The sequence below is a fragment of the Canis lupus genome, chromosome 36, assembly GCF_003254725.2.
Source record: "Canis lupus dingo isolate Sandy chromosome 36, ASM325472v2, whole genome shotgun sequence".
Classification (NCBI taxonomy): Eukaryota; Metazoa; Chordata; class Mammalia; order Carnivora; family Canidae; genus Canis; species Canis lupus.
In genome coordinates, this window is record NC_064278.1 from 409,173 (window position 1) to 423,155 (window position 13,983).

The window sequence follows — 13,983 nt, forward strand, 5'->3', positions numbered from 1 at the left end:
TTTGAAAAAAAATCCAAATAATTCCTGAAAATACACATTATCATGATTGAATCATGAATCTTGAATCCAAGAAATAGGAAATCTTCTTAGATCAATAGCAAAGAATGAAAATTGAATTAAGAATCAAAAATCTCCCAACACAGAAAAAGCCCATTGGTTAATTCTACCAAACATTAAAAAATAAATAAATAGATGGCAATCTTTATCAAAATCTTACAAGTAAAAAAAAAAAAAAAAAAAAATCTTACAAGTAATGGAATAGAGGGAACATATTCAAAATCATTCCATAAGGCTAGTTCTACTGCAATACCAAAGCAGGATAAAAACAATAGAGGAACAGGGACGCCTGGGTGGCTCAGCATCTGCTTTTGACTCAGGGCATGATACTGGGATCCGGGATCAAGTACTGCCCTGGGCTCCTGCAGGGAGCCTGCTTCTCCCTCTGCTTGTGTCTGCCTCTCTCTCTCTCTGTCTCTCATGGGTGAACAAATAAAATCTTAAAGAAAAAAAAAAAAAAACAATACAGGAACCAAAAATCTAGTTTGTCAGATATAGTATTGCCCATCCAATTGCGTGATACATGTTTCTTTGTCCCCTAAGTTTCAATCTGCAGGTGTCTTTAGGTCTAAAATTAGTCTCTTGTAAGCAGCATATAGATAGGTCTTGTTTTTTTATTCATTATGACACCTTATGTCTTTTGATCAGAGCATTTAGTCCATTTACATTCAAAGTAATTACTGACAGATATGTATTTATTGCCATTTTATTTCTAGTTTTGTCATTGTTTCTGGAGATTTCTCTGATCCTTTCTTGCTTTTGTCACTTTTGGCCTCTCCTTTGCACTCAAAGCATCCCCTTTACCGTTTCTTGCAGGGTTGATTTAATGGTCATGAATTCTTTTAATTTTTGTCTGAGGAAAAAAATCTCTCTATTCTGAATGATAACATTGCTGAATATTCTTGGCTGCAGATTTTAGCACTTGCAATATATCATGCCGCTTGTTTCTGGCTTGTCAAATTTCTGTTGAGAAATCTCCAGCTACCTTATGGGTTTTCCATTGTAAATTAAGGATTTCTTTTGTCTGTTTTTAAGATGTTTTCTTTATACTATATCTTGCAAATATAATTACAATTATGTTTTGGTGTTAGCCTGCTTTTTGTGATTTTGATAGGAGTTCTCTGTGCCTCCTGGATCTGGACATCTGTTTCCTTCCCCAGCTTAGGGAAGTTTTCTATTACTTCTTGAAACACATCTTCTGCCCGCTTTCTGCTCTTCTTCTGGGACTCCTTATAATATGAATGTTATTATGTTTGATGCAGTCACTTGGTTCTCCAAGTCTATTCTCCTGTTGCATAATTCTTTCTCTCTTTTGTTCAGTTTCATTATTTTCTATTATTTTGTCTTCTAGGTCACCAATTCGTTCTGCTCTTTTCCAGCCTGCTATTCATCGCATCAAGCCTGTTTCCAGTCTCATTTATTGCATTCTTCATCCCTGATTATTTTTTTTCAACACATTTATCTCTATGATAAGGGCCTCCCTGATGTCTTCTTTTCTCAAGCCCAGTGAATATCTTTATGACTGTTGCTTTCAAGTCTCCATCAGGCATGTGACAAGTTTTAACTAAGTGTGCTCTGGTCTGCTGGTGAAATGAGACCTGACACCAACTGCACCAGAACTGAGGCCCTCCCGGGCTCTCTGGTTGAGAGACCTGGTGTGGTAAGGAGCTGGTGCTGGTCTTCCGGGGGCAGAGCCCATGTACTGAGGCTGCGGCCGCTTGAGAAGGGCGGTCCTGCTGGAGCACAGGGGCGGGCTGCTGTCCTCCGGCTGCTTCCCTCAGGGGCTCTCTGTTTATGCTGAGGGATGGGGGAGGGAGCTGGGGCCAGTGCCCTTTGCTCTCGGAGCTGTCTGCCGGAAGGCTGCCTCTCAGGGAAGCCTCCTAGAAGAGCAAAGGATCTCCGTCCTGTGTGCCCGAGGCACTTTCCAGATCGCTGTTGCTAAGGGTTGTCCCTTCCCTTCCCTTCCCCTCCCCTCGGGAGCACCACGACGCCCTCCTGGCCCCGCCAAACCTGCTGACTTACACTTGGGGCTTCAGAGACGTGGTGTGGGCAGGGGTGTGGGTAGGGCCCCGCCGTGCTGGGACTGGGGTGAGTCTGACTGACAAGGGCAGCCCCGCCAGAGCTGGGGGGCCGTCGGTGTCAGCAGGTTGCGCGCTGGCTCGAGGCTTGCACCGCCCCTCATCAGGGGCTGTGCCCGGGGGCTCTCCCAGAGGAGCCACCAGTCCCCCACCCTGTGCCCCGGGCGGTCCCGAGGCGTTTGCCTCACTCCCCTCCGGGAGCAGGGCCCGTCAGGCTCTGTCCCCGTCACGCCTGCTGAGCTTTAGGACCCCCGCGCCATGCCTGCTGCTTGCGAGACCCCTGGAATTCAGCCGCTCAGCTTCTGAGTGGGCGGCCCTGGGAGGGGAGCCCGGCCCTCCGCGGCCCTGGGACCTGCTCCCCCCAGCCCGGCCCTCCGCGGCCCTGGGACCTGCTCCCCCCAGCCCGGCCCTCCGCGGCCCTGGGACCTGCTCCCCCCAGCCCGGCCCTCCGCGGCCCTGAGGACCTGCTCCCCCCAGCCCGGCCCTCCACGGCCCTGAGGACCTGCTCCCCCCAGCCCGGCCCTCCGCGGCCCTGGGACCTGCTCCCCCCAGCCCGGCCCTCCACGGCCCTGAGGACCTGCTCCCCCGCAGCCCGGCCCTCCGCGGCCCTGAGGACCTGCTCCCCGCAGCCCGGCCCTCCGCGGCCCTGAGGACCTGCTCCCCCCAGCCCGGCCCTCCGCGACCCTGAGGACCTGCTCCCCGCAGCCCGGCCCTCCGCGGCCCTGGGACCTGCTCCCCCCAGCCCGGCCCTCCGCGGCCCTGGGACCTGCTCCCCCCAGCCCGGCCCTCCGCGGCCCTGAGGACCTGCTCCCCGCAGCCCGGCCCTCCGCGGCCCTGGGACCTGCTCCCCCGCAGCCCGGCCCTCCGCGGCCCTGGGACCTGCTCCCCCCAGCCCGGCCCTCCGCGGCCCTGGGACCTGCTCCCCCCAGCCCGGCCCTCCGCGGCCCTGGGACCTGCTCCCCCCCAGCCCGGCCCTCCGCGGCCCTGAGGACCTGCTCCCCCCAGCCCGGCCCTCCGCGGCCCTGGGACCTGCTCTTCCCAGCCCGGCCCTCCGCGGCCCTGGGACCTGCTCCCCGCAGCCCGGCCCTCCGCGGCCCTGAGGACCTGCTCCCCCCAGCCCGGCCCTCCGCGGCCCTGAGGACCTGCTCCCCCCCAGCCCGGCCCTCCGCGGCCCTGGGACCTGCTCCCCCGCAGCCCGGCCCTCCGCGGCCCTGGGACCTGCTCCCCCCAGCCCGGCCCTCCGCGGCCCTGGGACCTGCTCCCCCGCAGCCCGGCCCTCCGCGGCCCTGGGACCTGCTCCCCCCAGCCCGGCCCTCCGCGGCCCTGGGACCTGCTCCCCCGCAGCCCGGCCCTCCGCGGCCCTGGGACCTGCTCCCCCGCAGCCCGGCCCTCCGCGGCCCTGGGACCTGCTCCCCCCAGCCCGGCCCTCCGCGGCCCTGGGTCCTGCTCCCCCCAGCCCGGCCCTCCGCGGCCCTGGGACCTGCTCCCCCCAGCCCGGCCCTCCGCGGCCCTGAGGACCTGCTCCCCCCAGCCCGGCCCTCCGCGGTCCTGGGACCTGCTCCCCGCAGCCCGGCCCGCCGCTGACGAGCTCCCCTCCAGCCCCATCTCTGCGCCTCCGCCCTCCGACGCGGCCTCTCCTCTTCCTCAGTTGGGAAGTTTGTTCTCCGGGTCTGAAGGCCAATTTCCGGGATGTTGAGGATAACTCTCCGGTTATCCAGCTGTATTTGTGGGAGAAGATGAGCCCACGCTCTTCCGATTCGCTACCATCTTTGATCTTCGTTGTTGTTTTTTTTCTTTTTTGTTTGTTTGTTTATATTGCAGGGATTTTAGTGTGACAGAAGGTTTAAATCATTACTACATATTTTCTCTGTGGAAACACAAAATATGCAAGATTTGTCGGCATAAAGTATTTCAGGAAATCGGATCATATCTGTATCTCTTAAATGTCCTGACATTTCCACCTTCCCGGCGGGCACACCGGACACCTCACGGGTCCAGCAACCACAAGTCCTGCGACGTAGCCTAGACTCTGAGGCAATTAGACAGCTTTTAACCTGATTTTTGTCTACTTCAAAGACATATAATTAACTATAACATTTTTATGACTTAGAGGTTTGGAGTTAATTTGACAAAAATAATTGGCGTATGTTAAATATTCATGAAACTAACTTTAAAACAGAGCATAGTGAATTTTATCTTCGTAGGTCACACTTTGATCACCTCGGCAATGCGATTCTACAGTATCAACTGCAAAACGGTAAACAGCAGAACTAGTTGAAATCTCAGAGCAAGATTAATCTCAGACTTCAAACATGAAAATAGAAAAAAAGATATCAGTTTTAGTTATTTACCTACTGTTGGCACTTATCTAAAGAGAACTAGAATTCTTTTGCCTTCTTTTTCATAGAATGATCTCATTTTATGTGCTGCCTATTTCTTTTTCAGCAATCTTTCAAGGTCATAAAATACTTAGTAAACTTTTAAGTAACTTTGAAGTTTAAAACTTCTCTATCCCATATTATTGCTAAAACAATGACATCTTGCATTTATAAAATACGTTTGCCTTCTTTCAAATCTTTTGACATATATTACTTCATTTGCCTCATAAAACCATTTATTTTTGTCAAAATGTTTTACCCAGATTTCAAATATTAGAAAAAGGTAACAAGCACTTAATATTACTTTTTAAGTCATCACAACAAATGTAAATTGTATCCTCACCAGAAGAATGAGACACTAATATATATAAGAATATGTCTACATACAAAAAAACTTACAGGAGATTGCTTTGTGTGCATTTATACTGCTAGTGGGAACTGCAGTCTTTGGAATTGTATGAATCGTTAGTTTTTCACAGTATAAGATGCCTTGTTTCAACCTTGAGTGACAAGTTTTGGATTGGACCCATTAAATATGTAATCATATATAGAGACATTAATATGAAGTAATGAGATTTGAGAAAATATTCACTTGCTTTTAATCCTAACGTTCATGCCTTCTGAGAAACAACTGGAGGCATAATTTTCAAAATGAACAGCTAATTTTAATCTGTGTTTTTCTGCAAGGTAAAATGATCTTTAATTGTTATGGTATAGGCTTGTTAAAAGTCATAGCCCTTTTACTTTAAATTCTGCTCTGTTTTTTTAAGTAAGTACTGTGTTGACAGTGAATACAGTGACTTGAAAATGGGAGTTATCAGTGGGTTTGATATTCTTTGTATGCCCCTGGCATATAAAAGGGATTCAATGTATCATTATAACGACAGATACGGGTTTACTAATTTTTGTGACAGCTATAAATTCACCTTCAAAAAATGCCTAATGGACTTCCAAATCACTTCCTAGGTAATATTCCTTTTATTATTCAAATGTACATGTTTTTCAGTCTTAACGTATCTTATGTTCATCTGCTTTTCAAATCAAATAATTAATTTCAGACCAATTCCTGGATTTGTTTCCTGGATCCTACCAAGTTTTACTTCTCTTTCCTTCTTTTCCTCCTGTTTACCCTCCTTATCTTGTAGTGGGGATTTTCTCTGGCAGCGTGGGGACGGGGTGGTTTGTATGCATGCTATAAAGTTAGAGTACCACTTATTTAAGTCCAAAAGCCTCCATTTATTGTTGACAAGAGAAAAAAAGGACTTGCTGATGTCCTACTAATTAGGGACAGACTACTATTACTCCTAACTGTAATAATTAATATTTATTGTGTCCTTACCGACGTCACTCTTTGGAGCTGTTATCCCCTGTCTCACTGTTAGTATAATCTAAAGAGGGCCTATATCCTTGATGAACATAGATGCAAACATCCTCCATAAAATATTAGCCAGCCAAATTCAACACATTAAAAGTACCATATACTATGATCAATTTCTTCCACAGGTGCAAGGATGGTTTCACATCTGCAAATCAGTCAAGATGATATACCATATTAACAAAATGAAGAATAAAAAATCATATTATCATTTCAATAGATTCAAGGAAAAGCATTTAACAGAATCAATACTCATTCATGATAAAAACTCTCAAGAAAGAAGGAAGGTACCACAACAGTAAAGGACATATAGTTCAAGCCCACAGCTAATATCATACCAGGTGAAAAACTGAAGGCCTTTCCTCTAAGATCAGGAACAAAAAGATCAGGATAATAACTCTGGCTACTTTTAGTCAACACAGTATTAGAAGTCTTAGCCAGAGCAGTTAGGCAAAAAAAAAAAAAAAAAAAAAAAAAAATCGAAAAATAAAACTTCATCCAACTTCCTGGAAAAGAATAAATAAAATAAATCTGTCACTATTTGCAGATGATATGATACTATATATAGAAAAGTTATGGCTATTAGTTTAAGGAAATAGTATCTTAGTGGTAGTCTATAATATCTGCTGTTGTAATATTATAATTTGACATGGAAATTAATAGCATATAATACTGTAATGATTGACCTTTTATATGTGTGATTCATGAGCTTCTGAGGTAATTATATTCTCTCGAGTTTCTCATGAAATCTAGGGACATTAGTCCCCAAAAATGCAGATGATAGATGAACAGGTAGGTAGGTAGATAGACAGATGATACTAAATCTAACTTATAATTTCAGAGGAGTCACAGATCATTGAATCTCTAAGTAACCATTGGCCTCATATGACCCTTGCTTCAAACATTTGAATATATCAATAAACTGCTTAGACCTTGGGTATAGAGAAGTCACCCAAAGACCGTTATATTATCTTGGTAGAAAACCCCCCGCAATTTACTCAACCACTTAAAATTTTATAAATGAAATATACTTATTTAAATCTAAATTTTCACCAGTTACTATTACGTTTTTATATAGAAGTTAAACCATTTATGATTATAAAGAAAAACAATAGGGATCCCTGGGTGGCACAGCGGTTTAGCGCCTGCCTTTGGCCCAGGGCGCGATCCAGGAGACCCGGGATCAAATCCCACGTCGGGCTCCCGGTGCATGGAGCCTGCCTGCTTCTCCCTCTGCCTGTGTCTCTGCCTCTCTCTCTTTCTCTCTCTCTGATGTGACTATCATAAATAAATAAAAGTAAAAAAAAAAAAAGAAAAACAATAATTTAGAAGTCTCAATACAATTAGGAATATTTACTTTACTAGAGCAGTCTTTATTGATGTTATTAACTTAAAGTAGGAAACCCTAGCCTGGTTTAAGTTAATAACCTACTTTTATCCTTCCTTTCATTTCTTGGGACCCAAGATTTTCTCTGCTGAGCTCACTGTTGTTTTGGCTTTGAGGCTTAACATGTCAGAGGTAACCGTGAGGTATGCCATGCGTTGAAGTCTTTCAACTAATAAATGATGGTCCTCACAGAGCTGGTAAGTGGTGGCTGTTTATATGAGGGAGGGAACAGAGACTGCATGTGTATACTTTCTGCCTGATTCAAATTACAGCTGGACACAAAGGTAAGGAAGATGGCAGTCGTTTTGTTCCTTGGTTCCTGCTACCATGTTTACCCCGTTAAGGGAAGATACAATCTATGTCAGTCATTCTCCCTTCTCTTTTAGGGATTCTAACCCTCCTCATTCTTTGCTGTAGGTGAGAGCGCTACTGAATAGACAAGTGGCATAGGACTGGAAGTTTTTCTCCAGCTTTCCACTTCTGCCACAGTTATGGGGAAGATCTGCTTTATCAAGTGTTTCTTAACAGAGGTATTTTCAAGGGATCACCCATTTCTTTTAAATATCAAGTATATTCTGCATGCAGTGGCTATGGAAAGCTAACCAGTTACATGCATAACACTATTGCTTTCTCAACAATCCCTGAAGACAGCTGGATTTACAACCAGAAGACAAACACACTATATTGAACGACACTTGCATACTTCATTTATTTTCTCCTCAAGCACTGCAGCTGGAATAGCTGCTAGGAAGCTATAAAAATATGCAAGAACATTTTAAACCTCCAGGAACACTCAGACTTCAAACTACTTCTTCTTCTTGTATAAGATGTTTAAATAATTAATTATTTCTTTTGTTTCTCTTTTGGTCTTCTGGTTTGGGAAACATTAAGGTAACTGGAAATGGAAGGAAAAAATTACAGAGGGATTTTTATTTGTGATTTTTCAATTTCCATAAAATCAACAACTTTGCTCCTGAGACTGCTAAAATGGATTCTAACCGAGGTCAGTAGTACACTCGTATGTCATGAAAATTTGTTAACATTCTTATCTGGAAGCTACAGGACAGCATCAGAAGCCTATGTGAACAACAATGCGAGGGATCTCCAGGATTCTGTTTGTATTATCACCAGTGGATTTTTTTTTTCAAGGGCATTTTTGAGAAATGGTCATAAGCTAGCATCAAATGGTTTGGAACGAATCTGTTTTGTTGGAAGAAAGGGTTTAATTAAATTTTGAGCTGCACAAATTAATCTGGACCTGAGCAAGGACCTAAAAATTGATTAAACTGTGAGCACCTATTCAGAAAGTGTTTGACCAGGAAGTAAATTCATTTCTTCAAGGTCAATGACCCTACAAGTTGATGGGTGGTTTAGATTAATGCACACTAGGTTTCCAGTTTCAACTACTGCTGGGCAGATCTCCTTCACCCTCCCCTGCTGTTTGCCTTCTACCAGACCTTGCTGTTACTTCTTTTCTCTGGGCCCACATTTTCTCACAGAAGCCCTTTTCATTGTTTTATTTTGGGAGGAGGTGAGCAAGGCATTGCAATCAAGGCTATGTTTTTTTTTTAATTGTTTTATTTTTATCCAAGTATGAATTGTAACATGTTAAGATTTAAAAATAAAGAATGGCCTTACCCAGATTAATTTTTCCTTCTGAAAAAAATATTAAATGACCATCAAATAGAATGTATTTATCAGTTTCATAAAATACCACTTGATATAATGATTTGCTATTTTCCAGCAAATTTTTTCTTTGAGGCTAAACATACATCACCCACACAGTGAGCACTTGGAAACTCTTATATCACTAGAAGACTCTCCTTTTAGCAATGCAAGCTGGGGGGTCAGGTATTAACTATAAGAAAATATTGAAATGATTAGAGAACTTTTGTTTAAGGATGAGTGAAAAGATCGACTGTTCATTCTAAGAGGAGAGGAAATGGCAAAAAAAAGTCACATTATTGACTTAAGAAGAGAATTTGAAACATGATTCGAACTTGCTGCTCTCATTTATAAAGTAATAAATTGTGGTCTTATAAGGTTCTCATCTACTATGTACTTTCATAATTTACATGAAATAGCAAAAGGATGATTTAAAGTGTTTCTGTTCCTCCTTGATTTAATGTCAGGCATAATTTAGTGGACAAGTATATGCAATCCTTCTAATAATTAATCTTCCACACCAAATTAGGTTTTAGCAGCCTTTCTCTTATCCTCGTATAATCTTTCTTATAGAATAATCCACACTATTGTTTTCTTTTTTATATGAGTTCTTAATTATTTTTGAAGTAAATGTTACTATCCTACATAATTTCTAAGTAAAATCTTCAGACTTTACTAATGCATATGTTTCTTGCTATAGAGTGAAGCAAGAGTGAAGTTTTTACTCTTGGTAAAAACAAGTTAGCAAATGAATACCTAGAGAAGCATGTTAGGGTTTTTCTAAAAGAGTTGAAGTATTAGATGTTTGGTGGGGAATATATGCATGGAGAAAAGTAGAAAGGTAGAAAGAATGACATCCATAATCCTAAAACTCAAAGACAATCACTATTAACATTCACTGCATTTTCACCCTGGTTTTTCAATATAATGTTGCTGGGATAGTACCTTGTATTATTTGTTTCATGTTATAGATTTTCTTTACAATCACAGTTTTTATTGGTTATATAGCAGTCTATTATATCTCTATCATGGCTTCTTTCTTTAATTATTATTATTTTTTTCTATCATGGCTTCTTTATGCATTTGCCTGTTATCAAAAATGTCAGATTGTTTCTGATTTGTAATATAAAAATAATGACTTAATGAACATCTTTGTGTAAATATTTTCAAGACTCTTTATTTCCTTAAATTCCCAGAAATGAAATCAGTGGATCAAAATATATGAACTTTTAAAGGCTTTGGACATATATTGCCAGGGCTTGGATTATTTATTGGTGATCAAAGTTAATGGGAAGGCACTGTATTTTAGGAAACCCCACACTCAAAGGGCCATTGTATTGTTTATATGAATTGATTATTGTTGATTTTGATTACCCATTTGCATTCCTCCTTTGCTACCTGAAACGGTATCTGTTGAGTTTAACCTAAAAGTATCTTGATTGACCTACAGAGCAATTAATTGTAATTTTTCCTACGAAGGTTTGCAAAGCCAGCATATTAACTGGAAATGAGGTTGGTGTATTCATGTTTGGATTGTGTGTGACTTCTCAGATTTAGGCTGATTGAGATGAAAGATTTATTCCTTTTGCAAGCAATGATGATAAGCTTTCTTTGTCTTTTGGTCCTACTTAAGTGAGGAATTTTGGTTTTCTGTATTTGTCAACAACATGTGAGTGGGTAGGATGAGGGACTAATTAAGGAAATCTTGAAGCCAACCTATTTTTTTTTTTAAGATTTTATTTATTTATTTGATGGAGATTGCACAGGCAGGGGGAGTGGCAAAGGGAGAGGGAGAAGCAGCTCCCCGCCAAGCGGGGCTCAATCCCAGGACCCTAGGATCATGACCTAAGCTGAAGACAGATGCTTAATGGATTGAGCCACTCAGGTGCCCCAAAAGCCAACCTATTTTTATGTTTTCCAGTTTGTTAGAATATACTTTTATTTTCATTTTATTTCTGTAACAGTTTTTTTTTCCATCAGGCAGGCAAATTTTTGCTTTTTAGAAATAAAATTTCTGTAATGCTTCGGTAATCATAAAACTTCAGATTTAGAGGGAGGGTTTTTTCTTGGGGGGGGGGGTGATAAATTAGCCATTCTCTGTAGCCAAGAATTTGATCACAACTATTCAATCCACTGGCATTTAGTGATTTGCCATTATAGTAATAAGAAACACATATTTCACCGACTTATATTTAAGTCTGCTCAATTCTATTATTTGTTTTTTCTCAAGGTTTAATAAAAAAATCAGATTAAAATAATACTCAGGGATGTGGTACAGGCTAACTAACACCTTCAGATCTACTCCACCTTCCCCACCTTTTCTGTATCTCAAGACATCCCCAGGATCCCATTCCCATTGGCATCTCAGTAGTCAAAGGCATGTTGTGTCTCCCCAAATAATTCAACCCCTAATCCTCACTGTAGCTGTATTTAGAACTAGAGCCTCTAAGGAAGCAAACAAGGTTAAGGGAGGTCATAAGGGTGGGGACTTGATGTGATAGGATTACTGTTCTTATAAGGAAGAGGTTAGTAAGAGCTCTTTCCCTTTCTCCCTCTACTCTTCATGCCTAGAGGAAAGGTCATGTGAGGACACAGCAAGAAGGAAGTCATCTACAAGCCAGGAAGAACGATCTCACCAGAAACATTGATCTTGGACTTCTGGTCTTCAAATCAGTGAGAAAACAATTTCTGTATCGTAAGGCACTCCATCTATGGTAATTTGTTATGACAGCCCAAGTGGACTTATATAGGCAGGCAGGAGTTGACCAAAGATGAGAGAGCAGGAGGAGGAGAGAAGTATGGCTGTTTCTGCCCATTCTCCTCCTGTGATGTCTCTAGCAGTGACTGCTTCTCTGTAACTCTAGTCCTCTCATTCTGAGGTGCCAGTTCTGACCAAGATGTTTGTGCCATGGCTCTGGCTCCCAGCAGATAGACAACGTTACCTGCCATTTTCTCTTCTGTCGTTGAGTTAGTAATGGCTTCCTTCTTGTTGCCTTATTCTCCTATTTGTTCCTCAACAATTACATCCTCTGTGAAACAGTTTTTTACACTAAATCCTTCTATATTAGAGACTTAGGGTGGCTTCAGCTTTCTCGGATAGTTTGGTTACTACAAGTGCATTTTTGCTCAATAAGGCTTATTCTTTCAGAGGTTAGAGTAGGTCTCTCAGGTAGCAATTGTTCAAAAGTCCTTGCAATCATCATCTCTGACTTGACAAGTTGGCAATGTGAAAACTTTTTCTCACTGTCTACTAAAGTCTCTCTCTCATTTTTTTTCATCATGACTCATATATATTGAAAGAGCATAACAGCAGCATAAAAGCTTCTTCTAGTATATGTTACAGTATTCACTTTTTATTTTCTTTCATGTTCTCCCTCCTTCTTACTAATTTTTTTGTTATATCTGTCAGTTTGAATTTTTTAAAAAAATGATGGAAACAAAATAATCCGTGCTAAAATCTACTAATAGATACCAAGAAATCAAGAACTCAGACACTAATTTTGTCACTGTGATTGCTTCTCTAAGATCTCTGATGGTCCTTCAGATGATGTATTAGGTGGTGAGTTCTGATTCCCACAGATTATTGAGTCCTGTATCCCTAGCTTTAAATTTTTTTTGTCCACACTTTAAATTGTGCTCAGAATATTCCCTGGATGGAATTTGATTGCAGATGTCTATTATATTTTGATGAATTCATATCAGTTCAGTCTTCCAAAGCATTTTCTATTAAAGTTAAGCTTATCTTGTAATATAGTAGCACATAGACCATTGAAATGTCTCTCTTCTATAATACTAGCCAGTCACAATTGACTTGGAGAAGCTTTGATGGACATCCACTGGAAATTTGTCTGAGTATGTTCTTCACTTTGATTTCTTTCCTCAGGACCTTGAGTTTTATTTTTTTTAATTTTTTAAAATTTTATCTCTTTATTCATGAGAGACACACAGAGAGAGAGGCAGAGACATAGGCGGGGGGAGAAGCAGGCTCCTCAGAGGGAGCCTAATGTAGGACTCAATCCCAAGACCCCAGGATCATGACCTGAGCTGAAGGCAGACACTCAACCACTGAGCCCCTAGGTGTCTGAGGACCTTGAGTTTTCTATAGCATATTTCAAGTAAGGGCTGCAGGAAACATTTATAATATTTTCACTGAGACCAAATAAATGTCCCATAGAGAAGATTTTCTATAGATTTTGACCATAAGTATGAGGTGTTTATTAAATACCATTCAATATTCTACATCAATATTTATCAAACATTTCTAAGAGATATGATGCACTTCTCAATTGCTATATATTTTCAGCCTCATTCAACTAAAACTAGTATTGTACAATTAAATAAATATTATATACCAGTAATTTAATTGAAGCTCTAAAAGTAATCTAATTTATAACCAGAGAAAATATATTTTGACCTAAGATTATCAACCCTTATTAGAAAATTCAGTGTTCCTTTATTCCCTTCCACATTTTCATAAACAAATAGGATTTTTTTCTCACCTTATGCTGGAATTAGCAATAGCTTGGCCTCAGTAACTTCTCCCCCAACACATATGTGACATTATCTGTTGTCAAGAAGACCCATTTAGTTTAAGTGTCTGTTAGAATTTATCAATTTATAAAACACTTTTCTTCTCGTGCTTTATTGTGCATTCATCACTCTTCTCATTATTGAATAATACTTGATGCAGTCCTCAAATGCATGATGCTGGCTTGGAGACTAAATTGTATTGAACTGCCTCTGTCCTTTTTAGGAAGAGAAATTTGCATAACTGTTAAATAGTATAGAAAAAGGTGAGAGTTGGGGATCCCTGGGTGGCTCAGCGGTTTAGCGCCTGCCTTTGGCCCTGGAGTCCCGGGATCGAGTCCCAGCGTCGGGCTCCCAGCATGGAGCCTGCTTCTCCCTCCTCCTGTGTCTCTGCCTCTTTCTCTCTCTATATATATCTATCATAAATAAATAAATAAATAAATCTTTAAAAAAAAAAAGAAAAGAAAAAGGTGAGAGTTAAATCTTAAAAAAAAAAAAGAAAAGAAAAAGGTGAGA